Source organism: Hibiscus syriacus, unplaced genomic scaffold (genome assembly GCF_006381635.1).
Source record: "Hibiscus syriacus cultivar Baekdansim isolate YM2019G1 unplaced genomic scaffold, ASM638163v2 tig00001478_pilon, whole genome shotgun sequence".
In the NCBI taxonomy this organism is placed as follows: Eukaryota; Viridiplantae; Streptophyta; class Magnoliopsida; order Malvales; family Malvaceae; genus Hibiscus; species Hibiscus syriacus.
In genome coordinates, this window is record NW_024061874.1 from 2,043,639 (window position 1) to 2,070,664 (window position 27,026).

Here is a 27,026-nt window from a genome sequence, read left to right on the forward strand (position 1 = left end):
GAATTAAGTGACATTCCTTGGACATGTGATTTCTACAGAAGGAATTCGAGTGGATCCACAAAATATTAAATCCATTTTAGAGTGGGAAGTTCTAAAGAATGTGTCAGAAGTTCAGAGTTTTCTGGGGTTAGCGGGTTATTACCGAAGGTTCGTTAAAAACTTTTCGATAATAGCATTACCCTTAACTAAGTTATTGAGGAAAGAGGTAAAATTTGCTTGGACTCCGGAATGCCAGGAAAGTTTTGAAGAGTTAAAGAAGATTTTGTCAGAAGCTCCAGTGTTAGTTCAACCTGAGTCTGGCAAGAAATTTGTAGTGTATAGTGATGCGTCCCATAATGGCTTCGGATGCGTGTTAATGCAAGAGGGTAAAGTGGTAGCGTATGCATCGAGACAATTAAAACCGCATGAAAAGAACTAACCAACACATGATCTGGAGATGGCTGCAGCGGTGTTCGCTCTTAAGATTTGGTGTTACTACTTGTATGGTGAACGATGTTTCTTGTATACGGACCATAAGAGTTTGAAATCTTTGATGACTCAGAAGAAGTTAAATTTAAGACAGAGAAGATGGGTGGAATTTCTGAAGGATTATGATGTTGTGATTGATTTCCATCCTGCAAAAGCAAATGTGGTAGTGGATGTCTTAAGATGAAAGACGTTTGTAGCTTTACGAGCTATGGATATCAAACTATCGTTGACGGTGCAATATGTGCAGAGTTAACTATCAAGCCATCATGGCTATAACAAATTAAGGAATTAAAAAGTAAAGATGAAATATCTTTGAAGAAGTTGCAACAAGTAAAGAACGAGGAGATAAAATATTATGAGATCAAGTATGACGGGAACATGTATTATCAAGAAAGATTAGTGATTCCAGATAATGATGAATTAAAGAAAGATTTGATAATGAAAGCTCACTGTAGTCCATTGACCATGCATCCTGGAGGAAACAAAATGTATATGGATCTCAAGAGTCGATATTGGTGGCTTGGAATGAAGAGGGACATTACGGAATTCGTCTCCAAATGATTTACGTGTCAGCAAGTCAAAGCTGAGCATCAGGTTCCGTCAGGATTATTACAACCAATGTCGATTCCTCAGTGGAAATGGGAGAATGTAACAATGATTTTGTAACGGGGTTACCTTTAACTCCAAATAAAAGGGATTCAATATGGGTGATCGTAGATAGGTTGACTATGTCAGCCCATTTTATTCCGGTTCAAGTTGATTTCTCCATGGATAAGTATATTGAGTTATATTGTAAAGAGATCATTAGATTGCATGGAGTGTTTGTTTCCATAGTCTCTGATCGAGACCCTCGCTTTACTTCAAGATTTTGGAAAACCTTGCATGGAGCATTAGGAACACGACTGAACTTTAGCATAGCATTTCATCCACAGACAGATGGACAGTCTGAGCGAACCATCCAAATTCTAGAGGATATACTAAGAGCTTGTGTAATAGAATTCAAGGGATCGTGGGAAAAGTATTTGCCACTTGCTGAGTTCGCTTACAACAATAGTTATCAATCAAGTATCAAAATGGTGCCCTATGAAGCTCTTTATGGAAAAAGATGCCATACACCCTTGAATTGGTTTGAGCTTAAAGATAGAGAAGTTCTCGGTCCTAAGTTGATCCAGGAAGTCGAAGGAAAAGTCCAAGTGATACTGATAACTCCGTTAAAAGGTCACATTTTGGGACCTTTTTCACTTAAGTTATTGAATGTCTAAGAGTTCATTTAGGACCATGTAGGTGCATTTAGGAGCATATAGTTACATGTGGTGGAATTAGGTTTCTCACAACATTCTATTTTGTAAGCAGTGATGCTTTATGAGGAAGGTATTTGTTTGGTAATGTGCAGAAATTGAGAGCAAGGAAAGAGAAAAGCAAATGCCGTGACATAAAGAGATTGCTCAGCAGAATGAAAATGCTGAGTTGGAGTGGCATTTCGAGAGCGAACAAAATAAAATAAGATGTTTTTGAAGCCAGTTGTCCCCTACTTTCACGTGACCTCTGACCGAGAAATCTGTCTCGAGGATCCTCCTAGAGGGATTAGCACTGCTACAGCCGATCCTACTGACCGCGCCACCTATTGCAGATCATGTTTTTCCTTGAGCTTCTATAGCGGGATTATGCCAGGTACTCTGCCAATAACCCAGGATGGATCACTGCCAGCTCTGCCTGATCCTCACGTGAATTAAGCATGGTTTGGGGTATTTTAAGAATTTCAACACCAAGTCCTAGGGTTAATTTTTCCCTATAAATAGAGGATAAAGCCAGAATGAAGAAGGCTTTAGTTCCACGCCGTTCTGACCTTAAATAGAGAGAGAAAAAAGCCTCTCATTTTTTTCATCAATCCTAGTTGTCGTGGCATTTCTCTGTGATAAGCCTGAGGGAGTGGCATTCTAGGCGTCCGAGAGGAGCTAGTTCGCTGGGGACAGTTCGTGGTGGCTGAGGAAAGCTCCGACAGTGCACGTCGAAGGCTTTTCCTCCTTCCCTTTGCTCTTTGCTTTCATATCTTATCATTTGGGTTGTAAGGAATGGATTAACTAGCTTTGTGGTTGTTTATTTCAAACCCCACCATGAACTAATCCTATTTGGTGGGAGTTCATTTTGGATATTTATGTTTTACTTTAATGAATGGTTGTTTTTCTATATTATAATCTGTTTTGTTTATGAAGCGTAGTGCTTTAAGGTTGTAGGAGCTACGAGAGTAGCCTTTCCTTAGAAGATTCTTAGGGTTCGAGAGAATACCTAGGTAACACATCCTTAGTGTTTGAGAGAAACTAGGGAGAAACCACATAAGCAAGGGGTTCTAGATAGTAACTAGGCCTAATCCACCTTAGAGATAAGGCTAGGATTTCATTCGACTAAAAGTAGTTGTGCATGAACGATATGTTAGATGTTAATACTGCCGTAAAAAGGTATTGCTGAGATATTTCTTGTTTTATAGACCAATAGGATCACTGCAGGGGCTTACGCCAACCGATTTTTCCAGGGCATCTTCAATCTGTCGAGTCCCTTACTAGAGATAGCATAGGGCACCCTAGTAGACTCAGTCGGGCAGGTAAGGCATAGAAGTAAGACCATTATGAGAAGTAGACTTAAGTTTTACTTAGTGACTCCTATCACTCATTCCCACAATAGCTTGTCGTGTAAGAAAGACAAAGTCATATAAATTAAATCCAATATTTATATTTTGTTTTGCCTTGGCATTTTTATTTGTGTTTACTCAACACAATTTAATTTGCCACGACATTTCCATCTGCTTTTCCACAACATATCCGTTTGCTACCATTCCATTTCCACAATATCTATCTCATTTTGCTACAGCATTATCATTTGTACATTCCATCACTAACTTTACTTAGGTGACAAAGTAAAGCACTTTGATAGAACTTGTTAAATTTCCTCCAATTCCTGTGGAGACGATACTCACTTATCATTGTATTACTTGTTCGATTGTGTATACTAGCACATATATCCGCACCCAATTATAGTAATCACAAATAGCGGACAAGGTTTTGGCGTCGTTTCCAGGGATTGGCAACTGGAAGTTAATTTGTTTTGTCATAGAATTTTTATTTCACTTGTTTATAGTTTTACTTTTTATTTTCCTTATCTTTTTCAGGTTTTTCTTGGTGTATGACTAAAGGACATCCTGACGAGCCATTGGAACCAGTTGAACCTGAGATCGAGAGGCTCTTTAAGAGAATAAGATGTGCTCAACGCGCAAATATGTATAAAATCAGAAATCAAGGCATTGGTCATAAGGAATATCAGAATGCCAAGGCAATTCCAAATGATGGGAATGCAACCAGACGGGCAATTCGTGATCACTTAAACCATATATTGGATGACTTAAATACTGGAATAGTGGCACCAGAAATTCAGGCATCCCACTTCGAGCTCAAACCTGTCATGTTCAATATGCTGAATTCTATAGGGAATTTGGGGGTATGCCAAATGAAAATGCCAGGCAGCATATTTGTAACTTCTTGGAGGTGTGTGATTTTTTTCGTCAACAAGGAGTACACGAAGATGTGTTGAAGTTAAAGCTTTTTCCATATTCTCTGCGTGACCGAGCAAGGGCTTGGTTGAGTGACGTTTCAGCAGGTTCAATGGAGTCGTGGACTGATCTGTGTAAAAAAATTATTGTGGTATAATCCTCATAACATGAACACCAACTGAGGAATGACATCGCCTCTTTTTGTCAAGTTGATGACGAGTCGATGTATGAATGCTATGATTGTTACAAAAGATTGCTTCGCAAATGTTCGAATCATGGTTTTCAAGATTGGATGCAAGTGGTGATGTTATATAATGGAATAAATGTACCCAAGAGGATGATGCTAGATGCCTCGGTAAATGGGACATTACTTGACAAATCATCAGCAGAGGCATTTGACATTCTGGATAGGATTGCCACCAACGATTATCAATTTCCTTCCACAAAGCTTGGACTTGGGTGAAAATCACATGGAGTTTTCGAGCTAGATTCTAAGGATTCGGTGTCCGCCCAACTTGCTGCTATCACGAGTATGTTGAAGAATTTACAAAGGCCAAGCGAGGTGATGGAAGTGAAGGCAGGCAATTCAGCATGTTTATTATACCACGACAATCACAATGAGAGTGACTGTCGACCAATCAACAATCCATCAATTATGTAGGCAACTTCAATCGAGGCAATAACAACTCCTATTCTAACACATATAATCCTGGATGGCGTCAACATCCAAACTTTTCATGGGGAAACCAAGGAACCAATATTGCTCATCAACCAGTTTTGCAATATAATTTCAATGACTCCAAGGGTTCTCAATCGAATATGCCATGGCATAATTCTCACAAGGGAGAGCCATCTTCATTTAACACTAGTTCTTTGGAGGCCACAATGCAAGAGTTCATAGCAACAATGAAGACAATGTTGCAAGACAATGTGACCTCCATAAAAAATCAAGGAGCTCTGCTTCAGAGCCACAGTTCATCACTGAGGGCAATGGAGAGTCAGGTTGGTCAAATTGCCACGGTATTACAAGAACGTAGACCATGACATTTGCCGAGTGACACTAAAGTCACAAAACGTCATAGAAAGGAATAATGCAGTGCGCTAACTCTCCGGACTGGTACACAAATTAATGTTGAAGACAAGTTTGGGGGAAGATCGAAGGATATTTCACCCCTTGTGATCGTACAAGCTGATCAAGAAGTGTTGGAAGAAGCACCAGTGGAAGAGGATAAGGATGAGGGTTCATCGATTAAAGAAACTGAGGAGGCAAATAAAAATGCCAGGGAAATTCTGTTCCCACCCCGTTAGTACAGGAAGTCAGACCCCCGCCTCCTTTTCCGTAAAGACTAAAGAAGCATAACGAAGATATTCAATTCAAGAAATTCGTTGACATTTTGAGTCAACTTCAAATCAATGCTCTAAGAAAAGACAACATTCACGTGCCCTTATGGCACTTATGCTTTTCGAAGAATGCCTTTTGGACTCTGTAATGCCCAAAAACTTTTCAACGCTACATGCAAGCCATATTTTCAGACATGGTTGAGGATTTCCTAGAAATGTTTATGGATTATTTCTCTATTTCTGGAGATTACTTTAAAAAATGCCTCGATAATTTGGCTATGGTACTCAAGTGATGCGATGAGGCCGATCTCGTGCTGAATTGGGAAAAATGTCATTTCATGGTGACTGAAGGCATTGTTCTAGGCCATAAAATTTTTGTAAAGGAAATTAAGATAGACAAGGCCAAGATCGAGGTGATCGAGAAGCTACCCCAACCAACTTCTGTCAAGGGAATTCGAAGTTTATTTGGACATGCTGGGTTTTATAGACGATTCATCAAGGACTTCTCCATAATATCCAAACCCTTGTGCACCCTGCTACAACAGAACCAACCGTTCGTGTTTGATCAGAAATGTCATGGCACATTCAATGAGCTGAAGGGAAGACTTATATCTACATCGATCATAGTTCTCCCAGATTGGGCGTCACTATTCAAGTTAATGTGTGATGCAAGTGATTTTACCGTGGGGGTTGTGCTTGGGCAACATAGAGGTAAAATGTTTATGTTATATATTATGCTAGCCGTACCTTGAATGAGGCACAACTAAACTATACTACCACTGAGAAAGAATTACTTGCCGTGCTATTTGCATTTGACAAGTTTAGGCCATACTTGATAGGTACCAAAGTCAAAGTTCACACCGATCACTCAGCTATAAAATACTTAGTGAACAAGAAAGATGCCAACCCTAGACTTATTAGGTGGATATTACTCCTGCAGGAGTTTGACTTAGAGGTAATCGATAGGAAAGGTATTGAGAACCAGTTTGCAGATCATTTATCTAGGCTAGAAAACATTTTAGAATGCCATGACATTTTTTATATTAAATAAGAATTCCCTGATGAGAAAATTTTATATACCACGACAATTCAGTGGTAAGCTGACCTTGTTAATTTTCTTCTTAGTGGTGTTTTCCTTATGAATTGAACAGTCAGGGCCAAAAGAAGTTTCTGCATAATGCCAAGTTTTATTTTTGGGACGAGCCATACTTGTTTAAACAATGTGTCGATCAAGTGATTCGACGATATGTCCCCGAAGAGGAGCAATGATACATCTTACAGTATTTCCACACAACACCCTGTGGAGGGCATTTTGGAGGTGCGAGGACCACTACAAAGGTCCTCCAATCAGGCTTCTATTGGCCAACATTGTTTAAGGATGCCCATGAGTTTTACAAAGCATGCGATAGATGCCAGTGCACTTGAAACATTTCCAGACGACACAAAATACCATTGCAAAATATTTTGGAGATAGAGCTCTTTGACGTTTGGGGCATTGATTTCATAGGACCGTTCCCATCTTCTTTTGGAGACTTGTATATCTTGCTGGCATTGGACTACATATCTAGGTGGGTTGAAGCAATTGCCACAATTAGGAATGACTCTAAGACAGTGCTCAAATTCATTCACAAGAATATCTTTACTCGATTTGGAGTATGAAGAGCCATCATCAGTGACGAGGGCACTCACTTTGATAACAAGATAATTGCCAAGGCATTACAAAAAAAAAATGGAGTGCGACATAAAATTGCCACGGTATATCCTTGAGAAGGGGGTCCAATAGACTAGCTGAAGTGTCCAATCAAGAAATCAAACAAATCCTTGAGAAGGTGGTGAACCCTAGATGGAACGACTGGTCCCCAAAACTGAACGAAGCACTCTGGGCTTATCGGCCGGCATACAAAACACTTCTGGGAATGTCACCTTTCAAGATGGTATATGGAAAAGCATGTCAGCTACTAGTGGAGTTAGAACATAAGGCATATTGGGCGATCAAGAATCTGAACTTCGACGCTTAACTAGCTTGGGAAAAATGGTTGCTCGATCTGAATGAAATAGAAGAGTTTCGAGCACAAGCATATGAAAATTCCAAGCTCTACAAGGAAAAAATGAAGAAGTGCCATGACAGAATGCTTTTTCCATGGCATTCTCATATTGGCCAACAAGTGCTCCTGTTTAACTCTAGGCTCAAGCTCTTCTCGGGCTAACTGAAGTCGCGATGGTCGAGAGCATTTGAAGTCCATCATGTTTACCCTCATGGCACTGTGGATATCAAGAACATGGATGATTAGTCCATCTTTAAAGTCAATGACAAGCGTTTGAAGTCCCACCCATGTGTGACAAGTTTGCACTTCTCTTGTATGATGTCGATACTGGACAAGCATCTTAAGGATGCCGTGACATTTTAAATTTACTCCAGTGCATAAATAATTTTTACCTTACTATTATTTTATTGTATCTTCTTTTAAGTAATTATTTTTGTTTTATTTTTGTTGCAAGAATCATCCCACACAGCCAGCACGTGAGGGTGTACGGTGAAAACAAGGAGAAAATTGGGGGCAACAAGAAAAGAAAAAGGAAGAAAAACTATTTTCACTTTTCACTTTTCACTTTTACTTTAAGGATAATTTCTTTTTCACTTTTCTTTTTGTCTTTTCCCGCCCGTACCCTACATCTTAATTAAATACTCCCCCCCAAATCTTTATTTTGTTCTTATCTACCCCACTTTTCACTTTGCTTTTTCACTTTACCTTCTTTCATCTTCTTCTTCTTCCCTTATTTGCGCGAAACCCCCATAGCCAAGCAAAGCTTCAAGATTTCTCACTCTTTCTTTGTGTTTTCCTAAAATCATAGTGTGATCCCATCCATCTACCTCCGCTGTTATATCTCCCCCCGGTTCGTGGATAACACCGTACGAGAACCATTGGGTCTTCTTCGAGTTAAGATTTGTCTTCTCCGATCATGAGGATGTCAACCTCGACAGTGAAGTGCTTGACATTGTCAAAACACACAAGTGACAAAAATTTGCCAACCATCATGCGAACATAAACGCGTCGTTGCTGAAGGAATTCTATGCCAACATCACTGAGCTGAACCAACATGTCTTTGTGGTTCATGGTATTTCCATTCGTTTTACTTCCTATGCTATTAATCGATAATTTAAATTACAGGATGTTGTGGACCACCACACCACTTTCGCGCAAGAAGAAGACAATGAAACATACCAAGGTATTCTGGAAGACCTTTGTCTTCCCGACACACTATGAAATGGCCAGCAACTGAACCGAAGAACGGTGGACCAAGAGAGGTTACTTCCTCAAGACAAGTTGTGGAATCACTTTATGAAGCATAAGCTTCTACCCAGTTCCCACAACACCACCATTTCCTGTCAGCGAATGCTTCTGTTGCATTTAATTATATTTGGGTGTTCAATTGACATAGGGAAAATTATTGTGGAACATGTTTAGACATGCCTGAAGTGACCTCCCAATGCCCTGGTATTTCTGAATCTCATCATGGCTTTATGTCGTAAAAAGAAGGTGCCCGAAGAAAAATTTGACGAGATTTTCCCTAGCATAGATGGTATTACCAAGGACAAGATTCTTATGTTACTAGGCTTGAAGAAAGCCAAATGAAAGAAAAGGAGAAGGAGGAGACCAAGTCTCACGCTGCTGCCACTCAACATGCCGAGGCAAAACCATATGCCCTGGAAGAGATCACTAAGTGCACTCAGGAGCAAGTTGGGTAGACTGAGGACCTACTTTGCCTACGCCAAGCACCGTGATGAGTTCCTCATCAATGTTTCTTGGAGATTCTCCCGTATGAAAATTTCAATATCCCAGTCTTCCCTGAAACGCTTGTGCCACCTACTGAGAATGTCGAAGTATCTGCAGATGTTCCCCATCTTGCCACTGAAGATGCTCACCAACCACCCAGTGAAGAGGTTAACCAGCCCATCGATGAGGAAGAGCCAACTAACCCTAATCCATTACATGTTGTGTCGCCCACTAAATATCGAGAAGCCAACCTCTAACTCGTACATGTTCCAGAACCCCTGCTATTTGTTGAACCCCTGGCGGTGGAACATCATGCCATGCCACAACCTATTGCACCAATAGAGGAGGAGCCCCCTGAAATATCGCAGCCCACCGAGTCAATTAAGGAGGAACAATCTTAGATGCCACAGCAAGTTCCTTTGTGAAGGAGACGTCGCCAACTGAAGAAGGCATCTAAGCGGAAGGAGCCCTAGCTCTCAACTATCCCAGAAGGTCCCAATACTCCTCCTACTAAACCAGACTCCGACTCTGAACACTCCAGCCCCGCAAAACTATGTAAGCGCACCCGTCGCACGGCCGCAGCACCACCACACACATGAAGTCAAGGTACCTTGCATTGCATTGCATTTCATAGCATGTAGTTTCATTTTTCTTAGTTTTAGTAAGCATTGAAGACAATACTTCTCTCAAGTTTGGGGGAGATAGTGTTCTCAAATCATTGTATGATAGTATTAGTAAAATAAATATGCCATGACATTAGTAAGTGTTTGAATAGATTTATGGAATTAGTTAAGTATCCATACGATTGTATGTTTTCCATGCTTGAAAAACTTAGAATTTTTTTAAAGAGAATTCTTAAATGGTGTGGCATAAAACTTTGAATGATTAAAGCCCCACATATAAAAAAAATTGAAAAACAAATGAAGTCATGAATAAATTCCTTGGCATATCTGTAGAGGGACACTCCGCTATGCCATGGCATATGAGTGAATGAAAGTAGTCATGGGATGACTCTACCTGACTAGCTCGGGGGCGGAAGGTATGCTCCCTTTCACCTATAGTGTGGGATGATAGGTGTAATAGGCTGACTCCCTTCGTAGCAGAATTAATTAAAGAAAAGAAAACAAGGTGGGAGTAAAATTTGTTGATGTCGTGGCAAATTAAGAAAGCTTGCTTAAAAATTTTTTAGGTTTGTTAAGCATGGACTGGATACAAACACGCACACACCCACACAAAGAATCTTTCCCTAGGGGACAGTACTTGATTTCTCAAACTAAGTCTAGTATGTTGAAGCCAAATGCTGAGGGCTGAAATTTTATCCCATTTAACTATTCTGCTTCTGAAATTGCCATAGTTTTTTTTGTTTTGCTTAATACCATTCATTGTTTGAGGACAAACAATAGCTTAGGTTTGGGGGTGTGATAACTTCGTTAAAAGGTTAAGTTATTGAATGTCTAAGAGATCATTTAGGACCATGTAGGTGCATTTAGGAGCATATAGTTACATGTGGTAGAATTAGGTTTGTCGCGACATTCTATTTTATAAGCGGTGCTGCTTTATGAGGAAGGTATTTGTTTGGTAATGTGCAGGAATTGAGAGCAAGGAAAAGAGAAAAGAAAATGCCGTGACATAAGGAGATTGCTTAGCAGAATGAAAATGTCGAGTTGGAGTGTCATTTCGAGAGCGAACAAAATGAAAGAATATGTTTTTGAAGCCAGTTGTCCCCTACTTTCACGTGACCTCTGACTGAGAAATCCACCTCAAGTTTCCTCCTGGAGGGATCAGCGCTGCTACAGTCGATCCTGCTGACCGCGCCGCCTGTTGCAGATCTTGTCTGTCATTGAGCTTCTGCAGCGGGATTATGCCAGGTACTCTGCCAGTAACCCAGGTTAGATCACTGCCAGTTTTTCCCGATCTTCACGTGAATTAAGCATGGTTTGGGGTATCCTAGGAATTTTAACACCAAGTCTCATGGTTAATTTTCCCCTATAAATAGAGGATGAAGCCACAATGAAGAAGACTTTGGTTCCACGCCGTTTTGAGCTTAAATAGAGAGAGAAAAAATCCTCTCCTCTTCTCTGTCAATCCTAGTTACCGTGGCATTTCTCTGTGACAAGCCTGAGGGAGTGGCGTTGTAGGCGTCTAAGAGGAGCTAGTTCGCTGGGGGTAGTTCGTGGTGGCTGAGGAAAGCTCCGAAAGTGTACGTCGAAGGCTTTTCCTCTTTCACTTTCCTCTTTGCTTTCATATTTTATCATTTGGGTTGTAAGGAATGGATTAAATTGCTTTGTGCTTATTTATTTCGAACCCCACCATGAACTAATCCTATTTGGTGGGAGTTCATTTTGGATATTTATGTTTTACTTTAATGAATGGTTGTTTTGCTATGCTTTAATATGTCTTGTTTATGAAGCTTAGCGCTTCAAGGTTGTAGGAGCTACGAGAGTAGCATTTCCTTAGAAGATTCTTAGGGTTTGAGAGAATACCTAGGTAACACATCTTTAGTGTTCGAGAGAAACTAGGGAGGAACCACATAAATAAGGGGTTCTATATAGTAACTAGGCCTAATCCACCTTAGAGATAAGGCTAGGATTTCATTCAACTAAAAGGAGTTGTGCATGAACGATAGGTTAGTTGTTAATGCTGCCGCAAAAAGGTATTGCTGAGACATATCTTATTTTCTAGACCAATAGGATCACTGCAGGGGCTTACGCCAACCGATTTTTCCAGGGCATCTTCAATCTGTCGAGTCCCTTACTAGAGATAGTATAGGGCACCCTAGTAGACTCAGTCGGGCATGGTAAGGCATAGAAGTAAGACCATTCTAAGAAGTAGACTTAAGTTTCCTTAATGACTCCTATCACTCATTCCCACAGTAGCTTGTCCTGTGAGAAAGACAAAGTCATATAAATTAAATCCAGTATTTACATTTTATTTTGCCTTGACATTTTCATTTGTCTGCACTCAACACAATTTAATTTGCCACGACATTTCCATCCGTTTTGCCACAACATATCCATTTGCTACCATACCACCACCATTCCATTTCCACAACATCTATCTCATTTTGCCTCAACATTATCATTTGTATATTCCATCACTAACTTTACTTAGGTGACAAAGTAAAAAGCTTTAATAGAACTTGTTTAATTTCCTCCAATCCCTGTGGAGACGATACTCACTTATCACTGTATTACTTGTTCGATTGTGAATACTTGCACATATATTCGCACCCAGTTATAGTACTCAAAAATGCTGGACAAATATAGAGTAAGATCAAAGCAGTAGTGGATAGATAAAAGTCATATACAGATTTAATGAGGAAAAAGATAGAATATCAAGTTGGGGATCAAGTGTTTTTAAAAGTGTCTTCATGGAAAAAGGTTTTGAAGTTTGGCCGAAAAGGAAAGTTGATTCCTCGGTTCATTGGACCCTATTAGATTGTAAAAAGAGTGGGACAAGTGGTATACTAACTAGCCTTGCCACCAGAAATGGAGAAAAATCATGATGTCTTTCATGACTCAATGCTTCGGAAGTATCGATCTAATCCCTCCCATATCATAATACCATAAGAGATTGAGGTTCAACCAGATTTAACGTATGAGTTAAAGTCTTGTGGAGGAATCACAAAGAAGAGGAAGCAACATGGGAGTGTGAAGAAAACATGAGGAATCAGTACCCCAATCTCTTTGCGTAATGAAAATTCGAGGACAAATTTTCTTAAGGGGAGATTTGTAACATCCTCAATAACGGGTTAGTGACTAAATTGTAAAGTTCTGGAATTTGGTGATTAAGGTAGAATAATTAAATATTTCAAGGACTTATATGAAAAATGTTGTGTAGGATCAAATTGAAAAAAGAATGAATAAAAGGACAAAATGGTCATTAGCAAGGGAAATAATTTAATTGTTATGGTTATATATGTTTCCACGTGGAATGGGTGGAGAAGAAAATAAGCTTCCAGAGTTCTCTTCTTCTCTTATTTTCTCCATATGTGAAGGCTCAAAGCAAAGGTGAGTTTTCTTATGAGCTAATTATTAGCTAAAATTTAAGTTTGGTTTTGATCATTAGATGATAATTAAGCTTAAGGAAAGCTTAATTTATTTTAAAACAACAAGATGATGGAGTTAGAAAGGATTAAAGAAAGGAGGTAAATAAGTGAAATCTTGATAGAAAGGTAGTAATTAGATTTCAAGACTAAATTTGACTCGTCATCAATCTAAATAAGGAATATGAAGTGTTAGAATGAGATTTAGAACATGTTGATATTTGAATATGATTCTTGAATGCCATATAAAGGATAGGATTTTGAGTTTAAAGAAGTGATTCTTGAGCATAAATGAGTGTAAGTATGTGTGCAAAAGTTAGGAATATTAAAGGAGGTTAAGTATGAAGTGTTTAGCTGAAAATGAAGTGATTTTTGAGCTCAAAATTTAATTTATGTGTTGTGTGCATCGATACACATTCAATGGGTACCATCGCACTCTCAATGGAAATAAAATCATCGAATACAACAAGTGCATTGAAGCATAGGGAGTGCATCGATACACCCCTTTAAGATGAAAACATCGAATGTAATTTGTGTACCGATGCATAAGTAGTGCATCGATACACACATTAAGGGATGCATCGATACACTGTAGAGTGCATCAATACCTACCTTAATTAAGAGATAAAATTAGCCATTCTTTTAGTCTAAGAAGTGATAGATTAGAACATATCAATTAGTATACTGATATGTATCAATGTATTACTATGTAGATATAGAACGTAATTTTGTTCCGGAATAATCGAAGAATTAGGATCAAGTCAAAGCAAGCAAGGCTAAGTTGAGTGCATATCCTAGATAGAGTTGTACGGAGATAATACTTGTGATAAGCCTATCTCTTATAGTTGAATTTATGACTTTACATTCATGTACATGCATATATATGTTATTGTTATAGTGAGTTCATGCATAAACCATCCATGCTTTAATATGAACTTATATGAATAAATGCAATTATATGAGAATCCATTCAGCTATGTGAAATAATGGAAGTGATCATGTGTATACAATTGAAGTGAATTATGTGTTTATATGAAAAGTGATAGAAGAGATATAAAAATGAGAAATGTATTTATAATTAAGTCCATGTTATTTAATATGAGCGCTGTAGGTATAATTGGCATGCCAAGAGTCGAAGGATTATCAGTGGTCCTTCGGGACATAGTGGTCCTTTAGGAAAAATATTCAGTGGCCCTAGTGGGATTTTATTCGAGCTGTGGTGACAGCATTGTGCACAACCTCAGTGAACTCACGGACCTTCTGTTCTCAATAATGTACATGGGAATCCAAAGATAAATTAAAGGAAAAACTATTATGAGACATAAATTTTCATTCATGCATATCATATTTATATGTCATAGTGTGGTATATACATGTGCATCACAATGTCATAATGGATTGATAGTAGTACATGTTCATGATATTATTGTTATGTGTTTATTATTATGCCTCACTAAGTCTATGACTTAGTGTGTAAGTGATTTACACGTAGGTACCAAGAAACAAGAAGAGTTGAAATAGGAGTAGCAAGGACAGCAACCCTACTAGAAGATCAGATTAGAAGTAATTAGCAAAGTATGTGCTTTGGTTGTATTTAATGTGTTGGCATGAAAACAGTTTGTTAACTACGAATGCTTTGATCGATTTTGTATTGTCCTGGTCAAACGTTTTGTAAGTCAACAACTTTTACTATAATAAAAGTTTAAAATTTTCTTTATTTTTTGTCAAGAGTCAAAGTTTGAAAAGTCAATGTGACCTCCTCATACTCGAATCCGGGTTGGGTATGGGTTGGGGGTGTTACATGAATGATGTTAATTCCTTAAAAATATGTTATTATTGGGGTTGTCTAAAGGAAACCCAAACTAATATAGGGTTAAAAAATGGCACATCAAAATTAAAAAAAAACTTAACAAAAATGATTTAACGGGATTGGAAATGTTAAATTATATGTAATATATTAGGTTGTAACTATTTTAAAATAACTTAAAATGACGTAACCGAAAAACATATTTTACAGGTTAAAATGGAACACAAAATATTATAAAGTGGAACCGGAAAAGTTATCAATGTAGTAACATATCAGGTTCTACCTAAAACTTTTTAAACGGTAAGAAAATTAGTTATAAACAATAAATTTTATGAATATTTTTAACATTTTAAGTTATGCCTAAAATGTTATCAAAGTTTAAGCTGAAGGAGTCTTGGATTTTTTCACGATAAAAAAATAAGTTAAAAGTTGAAAATGTTATGAATATATATATAAGAAATATGGGAGTGCCTAAAAATGTTATGATTCACTAAGAAATAGGTTGTGATACGAAATATTTATATTTTTATTAATAAAATAGGTTGCACCCAAGAATGTCATAGTTCACTAAGAAATATGTTACGATCTGGAATGATAATGTTTTTATTGATAAAATAGAGTGAGCCCAAGAATATCATGGTTCACTAAGAAATATGTTGTGATCTAGAATGTTAATATTTTTATTAATAAAATGGGTTGTGCCCAATAATGTCATGGTTTACTAAGAAATATGTTGAGATGTGGAATGTTAATATTTTTATTTAAAAAATGGATTTTGCCCAAGAATATTATGGTTCACTAAGAAATAGGTTGCAATTTGGAATGTTAATACTTTTATTAATAAAATGAGTTGGGCACAAGAATGTTATGGTTCACTAAGAAAGTAAGTTGCGATCTATAATGTTAATATTTTTATTATAAAAATTTGAAAGTATAGATACTTTTCTACAAATATCGATAATTTCGAATTAAAAAGCATGAAAAATGAGAAGGTTGTAATGTATCGATACTTTTAGAAAAATATTCATACTTTCTCATTTAAAAAAACATAGAAAATGATATTTTAACTTTTCGAATTTAAAAATATTGATACTTTTAAATTCGAAAGTTAAAATATCATTTTCCATATTTTTTTTAAGTTCAAAAGTATAGATACTTTTTCTGAAAGTATCGATACTTTCGAATATTATTATAAATATGCATAACATTTTAAGCTTTTAACTTATTTTGTTATGTTCATGATAATTAGTAGGTAGTGCATTTTTTTAATGTCAACCGTTTAAGTTATAAGTATGAAACCGTTTATATGATGCAAAAGTAAAACAAAACAAGTTTCTTATGATAACGTAATATGTATCATCTTTTTTTATGCCAACTGTTTAAGTCATAAGTACGAAACCATTTAATATTATGCAAAAGCAAGACAAAACATGCTGCTCATGACAACGTACTAGGTAGTGTTTTTTTAATGTCAACTGTTTAAATTATAAGTATGAAACAATTTATATTATACAAAAGTAAGACAAACATGTTGCTCATTATAACATACTAGGTATCGCCTTTTTTTAAATGTCAACCGTTTAAGTTATAAGTATGAAACTTAAATATATAAAAGTAAGACAAAACATGTTGCTCATGATAACGTAACAGATAGCGCCTTTTTTTATTCAAAAGTATCGATCTACATAGATTAAGTATCGATATTTTATATTTCAAACTACTTTATTAAATAATCTTTTTCGCGATTCACTCATAATAAATATCGATACTTCTCCACAAAAATCGATACTTTCAAATTAAAAAACATGAAAATGAGAAATATGCAAAATATTGAACTTTTCCACAAATACAAGAGCATAAGAATTGATATAAATAAAAAAATATCAAACCTCATAACATATTTATCGATACTTTAACTATCAATCATATTCACCAACTTGTTCAGTATCTAAAAGTATCAACCATCATCACATATGTATCGATATTTTAAATTTTGATCTTTTTATCAACTTTTTCAATTTTTAAAAATATCGATCATTACCACATAAGTATCAATATTTTAAATTTCAATCTTATCTTCAACTTTTTAAATATTTAAAAGTATCAATATTTAAATTTTTGAAATTTTTTTTTTAGTTTTTTGGGCACAACCTATTTTATTAATAGAAATATTAACATAAGATATCACGACCTATTTCTTAGTGAACTAAGACATTATTGGGCACATCCTATTTTATTTGAAAAAAATATTTACATTACATTACAAATCACAACCTATTTTCTTGGTGAACCATAACATTATTGGTTGCAACCTATTTTTATTAATAACAACATTAACATTACAAATCACAACTTGTTTCTTAGTGAACTATGACATTATTGGACGCAACCGTATTTCTTATATATATTCATAACATTTTCAACTCTTAACTTATTTTCTTATCGTGGGAAAATTCAAAGCTCCATCAGTTTAAACTCTGATAATATTTTAGGCGTAACCCATTTTATTATTAAAAATATTAAGATTCCATATTGCAACCTACTTTCTTAGTGAATCATGACATTCTTGGGCGCAACCTCTTTCATTAATAAAAATATTAACATTACATATCACAACCTATTTCTTAGTGCACCATGACATTATTGGGCTCACCGATATATATTATATATATTCATAACATTTTTAGCTTTTAACTTATTTTCTTATCATAGGAAAATTCAAGGCTCTATCAGGTTAAACTTTGATAATATTTTAGGCACGACTTAAAATATTAATAGTATTCATAACATTTACTGTTTGCAACTCATTTTCTTATCTTGTATAACATTTTACTACAACCTGTTATGTTACTCCAACTGATAACTTTTTCAGTTCCAGTATAATATTATTGGTAGCGCTTTTAACCTATAATAATTTTACTGGTTACGCAGTTTATTATCCTTATGTTATATATGCCTCACATCAATACCACCCGTTATTCTTAGGACCATTACTTTCTAATTTGTGTTTGTAAAATCATTTGGTCATTCAAAATATTTTTAGATAATTATTTATTTGTGAAACTCCACTTTTGCTAAATATTTTAATTCATAGGTGTTATTAATAAATCAGCTTTGCGTTATCTTAAACTTTTTATTTTGACAAATTATTTTGAAAAAAAATAGAGTTGTTTTGGTAGCCCAAATATGACACTATCGAAGTTGCTAGATATTTTGTGTCGAATTTAATATGTTACACTTATTTTTTCTTTCAACATATTTCTTCACTAAATGAATTATTTTGTAAACTTTTCGATTCGATTCAAACAAAATTCGAGTCACAATCACAACGTGGTCAAATCACCATTTTATTATCATTCATTATAATTCAATCTCAATAATGTTATATTTCTAGATATTTATTTCATGAAACTTTAAAAAGGAAAAATATTATAGACATGATTCAATACAGGACACTTCTAATTATTTTCCTTGATAATTATCGCTTGAAAAAAAGGAAAAAGAAAGAGTATTGGGAGTTATATGGATAATTTTCATAAATTATATTAATAAAACAACTACACGATAAATTACACGTAAATTAATTAAACAAGGTGCAGTGCATTTACTATTTCCTACTCATTTCCCTCCTTCAGCTCTAAGGGACAATGAGGTCTCAAATTTGAAACGGTCGTCTCGTTTAAATTATTTTTAATAAAAATATTTTTCTTTTAATGTACGTAAATAACAAAGAACCCTACATATCTCAAATAAAATAAAATCGTCGGCGTCAACTTTACTATTATAGTAATTAAGGTGACTCATTGAATATTGAATAAAATTTTAAAATTTGCCCTCAAACTAATTCTCAGTTATAATATCCTAATTCAAAATTTCATCAAGATCGGACACGATTCAACCTGAAACTTTTCGTTATGTTTCTTCGAATCAGTAAGAGGAAAAAATCATACCTGAAATTTCTAATTAGTTATTTTCATTAAACCAACAAGAAAAGAACATGAAAATTAAGTAGAAATGAGAAGAAATAACCAATGAAACTCCTTTATATATTATTTAAAGTTTTGACAGTTTATTGGGGAGGTCCAAATATCAGTAAAAATGATTTCAAGAAGGGAGGAAGACAACAAGGTGGTGGTGGCACAAAAAGATAATTTGTCACTTTTATTTAAGTGACGAGCATTAATGTGCATATCCAGTTTATGATACTAAGTGGAAGATGTTTTTATGATAGAAAAAGAAAGTAGCGTTGTAGAGTTTGAGGACCACTCATAAACAACATGTTTAGGTTGACCTTGGACCAGAGTTGCCCCCGTCTAAAGGTCCTTAAAAACTTAATAGAAGCATTGTTGGATTTGCAGAACTAAGGAACAAAAATTAAATTGTGTTTCATAATATGTGCACAAAGAAGATTGGAAAGAGTAAAGGAGTGAGAGAGAGTACAAAAGAGATGTAGAAACTGTGAGAGTAATAGAAATACCAGAACCATCACCAATCATTACATAATCCAAACTAATATAAGGGTTGTGAACATAGAAGTTTAGGAGATTGGTCGATATGGTGTGTTGTACCAATGTCTAATAGACAGAGATCATATGATGAGGAAAAGGGGTGGCAACATGGGCTTGATTTTCCCATGGTGGATTCATGTGAGCCATCGAAGAATTGGCAGGTGTTGGATGGGGATGCATTCAGGAACTGCTAACGAAAGAGAGAACATTGAGTAAGAACATGACTCTAAGCCCAACACCACTGATATTTGACCAAAAAGGGACGTATTGGTCGATTGTAACTTGCCAGAACGGTCCTTAAACTTGGAATGAGTCTCAATAATTTTTTAAAAATTCAATTTTTTAAAGAAATTATATGGAGTCATCATCAACCTTTGATTACGTAGGTCAAACATCTAAGAAATTCTTTTTTTAATAAATAAAATATTTAAAAGATAAAAAATTGGTTTGTGTTTTACAAAAGATTAATTTTCAAGGGTTTGAGAGTTGATTATGTGTGGGGAAGGCTAATCAACCCCATAGTGCCCAAAATAGGTACCTAATCGATTATATGTTGTAACACCCAAATCCGATTTGGCCCAAAAACGGAAGATTAAGATATTACACGGAGCCACCGAAGTGTATTTTTTTAAAACATTCATCACATTTGATCTAGACCATAATTAAAAACATAATATAAATCTTAAAAGAAAATAAGTTTACAAAACATGGGGAGCTCCCAATAATGTAGCCTTCGTATAGATATTGAAAAGTATAGTTTACAACTAAAAATACATAAAGGTCTATGGTAGTACATGCCCACTGCAAAATACTAGAGACATACTCTAGAAAGTTCTAGTCTAGAATCTACAAGCTGGCGATGAGCTCCTCGATCGGAACCTAAAAACTTGCTCATGAAAGCACATTTCAAATGCTTACGAGCTCAGTGCCACCCAAATAACACTATTATACTAAATGCATTCAACATATGCCATTTTACAAGCATAGAACCAGAAGGAACATTCAACACATAGCAAAGGAAAGCATCATGGTGTAGCTTAGGGTCACATAACATCACATAACTCACTCCACTATTTGCTTACAAAGGGCACTTTAGACAAGATCCGGGTCACACAACATCAGTATCGTCCAAGTACCCAAAGCAAGGTTTGAGTCACATAGCACCGACACCTTGATTAGCTAGTCTACTCCTCTAGAGTACTTGAAATGTGTGTAAGTTACATAGCTTCAGTAAAATGTCTAACTAGCCATAAGTGCTCTTGCACTAAACTAGGATATATTTGAATAATCCCTTACTCATCCAGACGATAATCATACACAAGTAACTCGAGTGTCCTCATTGTTTCCAGAACATAAAACAAAGCATAAGTCTTATGGAATCTTACCTCATAATGATCTTATATATCCCACAATTATTGATGTTATCACTTGCAAACTTTTATTAAAGGTTCCCAATGATCTTAACCCCTTCCCAAGTCCCATGATCGAAGCAATCTCATGGCCTTCACTATCATGATGGTGTTGATACTCAACCTTATAGTATCAGTTCCTCTGGTGGTATTGATACTACTCTAAGTATCAATATTAATTTAGAACACTGGAATTTGAGATAATCCTCAGTATCTTTTACCCCTACATGGAGTATCGATACTATTCTCTTTTGGTATCGATACTACTCTGGATATTGATACCTAAATAGTATTCAATGTTTGTAAACATACACTGGTATCAGTACCCCTACCTGGAGTATCGATACAACCCTCAATGGTATCAGTACTTCCCTAAGAATGGATACAAAATTAGTTCTCTAAAATTTAAATTAGTCTTCTAGTATCGATACAAAACATCGAATATCGATACCCCTATGAATAGTATCGATAACCTAAGAATAGGGTATCGATACCACCTTATAAAACCCTATGATTTTATCCTTATTAGACTAATAGTATCAGTTGTTCATACCCCAAACCCAAAAGGACATGTTCTAGTAACGATACAAAGCGTCGAATATCAATACTCCTATTAATAGTATCGATAACCCAAGAATAGGGTACCAATACCACACTATAAAACCTTATGATTTTATCCCTATTAGACAAATAGTATCGATATTATATAAGGTTAAAGAATCATAAATTGTCATTTTTTATGCATGAACAACATCAACCACCTCATTTCATGTTTTAAGTCCAAATGCACCAAAATGCTTCATCAACTCATACAAGCAACCAAATTACGCATGCTGATTACAAGCATTATAGAAGTCTTAGTAGTGTGTTACCTTACTATTTATTGTTGGAGAAATAACATCAGGTTCACCCAAGCACCATTTTCTCCTTGCCCTTGACCTTAGAGCTTTCACTCACTTCTCTCTAAAAACTTAGGAGATGTAAGAATATCATTTCTAAAGGTTAGGGACGGATTAAAGCTCCCCAAAAGCCCTAGAACTTAAACCATTATAAAGCGTCTCTCATAGCCACCATGGCCAAGAATGGATATGTAGAGCTCAAAAGAAATCTTTATAATCGATGAAAAAATTCCTTACTTTAAAATTTTTGAACAAGAGATGAAGGATGAGAAAGATACCACCTTTGATGATTCAAAGCTAGGGGAAAGGAGTGAAGGTGGGAGAGAAAGAAGACAATGGAATGGGTGAAAAAAAGAGACCCTCAACCTGATTACATCACTCACATCTTGATTACATCACTCATTATTAATGGGTTTTAGCCTTAAAATCTTGATTACATCAACTCAAGCCTATTTCATTCCATGTGCCGAAACGTTTTCTTAAAAATTAATTATGTGAATAAAAAAAATATCGTCTTGATTGATTTGGTGTTTCCTTTTAATATAAAAAATGGTTTAAATAGTCGGCATCAATCTTTGATTAGGGTGTGATTGGGCACCCAAATCAGTTTCATTTTAATAAAATTTTAATTTTAATTTTATTAAAACAACGTTTTAGGTATACACTCAAAAGAATTAAGTTAGGGAGTCGATTACACATGGGGAAGGATTAGCAACCCCACAATGCCCTAAATCAATACCTAGTCAATTAATTAGTTGACTTTGCAATGAAATTTATGAGTTCGAATTTAATTTAATTTGTGATCCCTATAAATAATATTCTTGAATTTTAGGATGGAAAACGACAATATTTTAATTATTTACTATCAAGAAGAAAAACATCTCATGCCTTAAAGTAGTCAGTTCTTACTCCAATCGAAATAAAAAAAATATATTACTATTCCATTCGAAAATTCAGTAATTCCAAATTCAAATGCATAAATAAAAATAAAACAAAATAAAAAATTAAATTTAAAATTACCAATCCTTTTAGAGAGAAGAAGGATATTCAATTATTTAAAGAGGTCGAGATCGGACATTTTATAAGTTCTAACTATCTTTTCTCGACGAATTTAAATAGACGAACATTTCTTTTTCTCTCGTTCCCAAATTTTAGGTGTTGTCGAATTTTAGGTTTTCACTTGACAAGATACAATTTTATTTTAAAATCATCGGAAGTGACATTTTTATACGTTAAGACAATCACTTCACAATAATCATAAAATAAAATGGTATTACCCTTAATCCAATTATTTGAATCGAATCGAGTTATGCTTGTAGGGTATCGTAAATTGTATTCGAATAAGATAGATAGCACCTAACCGTATATGCACGCAAATGAAAATGCTTATACAAACAATATGGAAATTAAATTAAACAATATGCTATCTTGTCAAAATTAAATTACATAAAATTTAGGCATACATAAACATACCATATTCAATACCATAAATTCCACGACACGACGAGTTATACTCAACAAACAAAAGAATATATATATATACAATATATATGCATGCATTAATACAAACAAAGAAATATATTTATTATATATGTATATTTACATATGTATATCATCGTAACAAAGAAAAGAAAGCATAATATATGGTGCAATAGGAACCAGGACATATATATGAAATATATATAGGCTTAAAAAAATAAAAAATCATACATAATAAGTAACTCACAATAACTTAGTTAATAAAACATGGGATAAAAAAGCATATATATATATATATATGTATACAAAAGGACATCATATAGTGACTAAAATGAAAGGGGAGCGAATCTAAGGTCAAAATCAAAAGCTAAGCAAATGGAAGGTCATCAATTATAAAAAAATGTAAATTTCGGGCACTAAAACCATAGTAAAACCAAAAACACATATTGGACTAAGGTGAAAGTCTTTAAAAATTACATGTCAAAATCATAATCACGCATAAACTTAAAGAAACTAAGACTAAGGACCAAAATGAAAAGCATAGAAATAAGGAGAGAAAATCAGGAATTTCAAAAACCTTGATTTGAGGGCCAAAATGAATTAAAATGAAAATAAGCAGAGCCCTTAGAGCAATAAACCCACATGTAAAAAATGGGCTGCCCTAGCTCTAGATAGAATAGAGCCATTTCACATTCCCCTTAAAGCCTCAACCAGGCTTGTGTTTAAACTAATATCCACTTTATCACCCTTACCCCCTTAAACTCCAACCCGTCGTTTTCTCTCATCTCAAATCCCTCTCCTTCCTTTCTCTCATTATTCATTCCTTGACCTCATGACCACCGTAGCCGCTACCCTCAAAGGGCTCCAATGAGAAGCCAAAACGCCTCAAAGCCTTCCCTCTCTTATAAACTGAAGCCAAATCCACCCTAAACCCAAAGAAATGACCACTAAAACCCTAAACAAACTTAAAAGAATCATTACTTTAGGCAACTCAACAAGGTTTTAGCTCTAGAGGACGGTGACGCTCCTTTTCAGATGAGAAATGTAAGATTTTTCTCTTTTGGAGTTGTCTCCTTTCTTTGAATGCTCGATTCATCGAACATAAAAAAGGAAAGCTCTTTTCTTTCTTAGTTTGGTTACTGCTTGAAAATGATTTTTTCTTTTTGGTTGTTTTCTCTCTTGCTGATAGAAGATGATGGCTAAAGAAAAAAGATCCCCATATACTTTGAGTGTCTCTATTTTGAGTTCAACGGTAGCTCTGAGACCGACAACACAAGCTTCATACTCGACCATATTATTTTTCCAATCAAAATTTAGCAGACGGGTGAAAGTATAGTGTTTTGTACTAGGGGAGATCAAAATTGCCCCAATTTCATGCCCCAAGGCATTTGAATCACCATCAAAGTTAAACTGAAATAGCCATTAGATCTTCATATGGGAAATCAAAACTCGGCAACTCATATTTTTCAAAAGCTCTACTTGTGATAAAATCTACTATGGAACTCCCTTTAACTACTTTCTTACTTATGTATTGAATGTCAAACTCTAACAATAGAATATGCCACCAAGCTAATCTTTCAGATAGAGCAAGTACACCCATCAGATATTTTAAAGGGTCAAGTTTGGAGATCAACCAAGTGGTGTGATACAACATATACTGCCTGAGCCTTCAAGTAGCCCAAACACACCCCATGATAAGTAAATTGCTCTCTCTCTTCTCAGTTTAGTCATGTTGCCCTAATACACGCCCCATTGACTTCTCAAAAACTGACAAATAGATAATTAATGGTTTGCCTAAGATAAGTGGCACTAAGACTGGGGTATTTGGAAAATATTGTTTAATTGCTTCAAAAGCTTCATGTCAATCATCACTCCATACCCCTGAGTTATTTTTACGGAGAAGCCAAAAAATGGGATCACATTTCTCAGTCGATTGTGAGTTAAACCGAGCTATGAAATTTAATCTCCCAAAGAATCTGCGAACTTTTTTTGTGTTTGTGGGTGTGGTAAATTTTGAATAGCTTTGACTTTCTTTAGATATATTTCAATCCCATTTTTTCTCACTACAAATCCTAAGAGCTTTTCAAACGTCACCCAAAAGTACACTTACTTGGACTAAGTTTCAGTTGGCATTTTCTTATTCTCTGGAAGAGTTTCCTCAAATTCTCAACATGTTCTTCCTCTGCCTTGGCCTTGATAATCATATGATCGACATAAACTTCTACTTCCTTATGCATCATGTAATGAAACAACATTATCATGACTCTCTGGTATGTTGCCCCTACGTTCTTCAGCCCAAACGACATCACCTTGTAGCAAATTGTGCCCCACATGGTGAAAAACATAGTTTTTCCCATATCTTCAGGGTGCATATTTATTTGATTGTAGCCATATTACCCATATATGAACAATAACAGGGAATTTCCAGTAGTATTTTCCACTAACGTGTCTATGTGTGGTAAAGAAAAATTATCCTTCGGACTGACTCTATTAAGATCTATGTAGTCAACGCACATATGAATCTTCCCATCCTTCTTTGGTGCTGGGACATTCTTTGCCACCCATTCAGGATTCTTGGCCACTTTAAGAAGACAAGCATCAAATTTCTTCTTCATTTATTCTTTAATTTTTAGCAGTATTTCAGGTCTCATTCTTCTAAGCTTTTGCTGCACAAGTTTAAGTTTAAGTTTTTATTAGCAATTTATGTACTGCCAATTTTGTATCCAAACCTGGTATGTCTTCATATGACCAAGAAAACACATCTTTGTACTCTTGAATAAGTTCAACCAACCCTTAACGTCCCTCGACAAACAAAGTGGTGCCAATCTTTATTTTTTTCTACCTTGATTTGATCCCAGATTCAAATTTTTAGTAGGCTCCTCATGAGGCAAAATATGTTTATCCTCACTTTTCACCATTTTTAGCAGTTCAAAAGGTAAGCCACATTTATCATCATTATCACAACCCTCAATTATGGGCAGCTCAAAATCAATCTTCGGGTCAGTGTTATCGGTATTCATGCTATTGATATATGAGGTCCTGAAAGAATAACGAATGAGAGGATATATATACATATACATATACATATACATATACAAGAGAATCTATCCCACATCAAGATAAATAGAATGAAATAATATATACATAAATAATAAAGAATAAAAATATACATGGGAGCAATAGGGAAAGTTTTCGTGTATTATTCTGAAAAATATTTGTAAACTACAACTAACTCATCTGCAGTCCAATTGTTTAACAAGAAGCCTGGCAGTACGGGATAGATGCCTACAACTTTTCCTTCTTCAGATTTATCGCCCAATATGATATTAATACCCATATCTCCCAAGGCATCCTCGATAATTGGTTTCTTATTTTCTTGGATTCCTTGAAACTTATATCCCCCAGACATGAAGGTATCATACAACGGTGGAAAAATCATCGGCTCCCAACGAGGTCCTCTCCAGCTAAACTCACTCTTCTCCTCTCTTGGCTCCCTTTGATACCGTTAAATTTCTCTCTCATAGTAGGCTGACATCCCAAATCAAAACTATCTCTCTTGGTGGTTAGAAACGCAGGGTTAAAAGATCCATGCAAACAACTTCCTAGCCTTTTTCCAGTTTTAGCTCCCCTCCCTAGAGTCAGGTTGAGTTCCATTCGAGTGTAGTTGGACAGTCTAGATTTAGAGATCTTTCTTCCCTCAACCACTAATGTTGTAGTGACAAACTCTAGAGATTAGAAAGAACACTCCATAAC